The sequence below is a fragment of the Nelumbo nucifera genome, chromosome 3 (assembly GCF_055504915.1).
Source record: "Nelumbo nucifera cultivar China Antique chromosome 3, China Antique-T2T, whole genome shotgun sequence".
Lineage (NCBI taxonomy): Eukaryota > Viridiplantae > Streptophyta > Magnoliopsida > Proteales > Nelumbonaceae > Nelumbo > Nelumbo nucifera.
Genome location: NC_142651.1, coordinates 15,497,535 through 15,498,614, shown reverse-complemented (window position 1 = coordinate 15,498,614; position 1,080 = coordinate 15,497,535).

Sequence of the window (1,080 nt, the reverse complement as noted above, 5' to 3'; positions counted from 1 at the left end):
CGCGGTGATATCGACCTACTACCTAACAATGAAGTTTCCCACAGACTTTGGGATAGGGGTAGCCTGGGGCGATCAGCTTGAGTCCCGGAAGTGTTATGTTGTAGCCCTCAAAGGGAAAGCCAAGCTAGCAAAAGGTGTCGAGCTCGAGCGGCTCATAGAGTACCCTGAAGAGCGAGCTACGGAAACCGAGGGAACGGTCCCCGTCCCGATGTCGGAAGAAGACCCAACTAGGATCCTCCAGATCGGAGCAACGGTAGGAGAACCCCTTCGAACTTAGCTGGTAAGTTTTCTGCTAAAAAATTTAGACATATTTGCATGGTCCGCGGCGGAAATGCCCGGCATAGACTTGAAAATAATAACTCACAAGCTAAATACTGATCCCTTAGTCAGGCCCATTAGACAAAAGAAATGCAACCTCGCCCCGGAGCGCTGGAAGATAGTCAACAAGGAGGTCGGGAAACTTCTCGCAGCCGATTTTATCAGGGAGGTCCATTACCCAAGTTGGGTAGCTAACCCCGTTCTGGTAAAGAAGGCCAACGGTAAATGGCGCATGTGCGTCGACTATACCGACCTGAATCGGGCTTGCCCAAAGGACTATTTTCCACTCCCCAAGATTGACCGTCTAGTGGGCACGACCTCAGGGCACGAGTTGCTGAGCTTCCTGGACGCGTATTCGGGCTACAACCAAATCAAGATGGACCCCGCCGATGAAGAAAAAACGGCTTTCATTACCGAACTGGGCCTGTACTGTTATAAGGTCATGCCCTTTGGGCTGAAAAATGCCGGAGCGACCTACCAAAGACTTGTGAATCGAATTTTTGAGCCGTTGATCGACGATAAAGTTGAAGGTTATGTAGACGACATGGTCGTCAAAACCCGATTTTCGAACTGTTTAATAAGTGACTTGCAATGTGTATTTGAAATCCTGTGCAAGTATAATATGAGACTAAACCCTAACAAATGTGTCTTTGGTGTCACCTCGGGAAAATTCCTAGGTTACATAGTTAGCCAACGTGGCATCGAATCCAACCCTAAAAAAATAAAGGCCATCTTGGACATGGAGCCCCCTTGCAAGTTGAA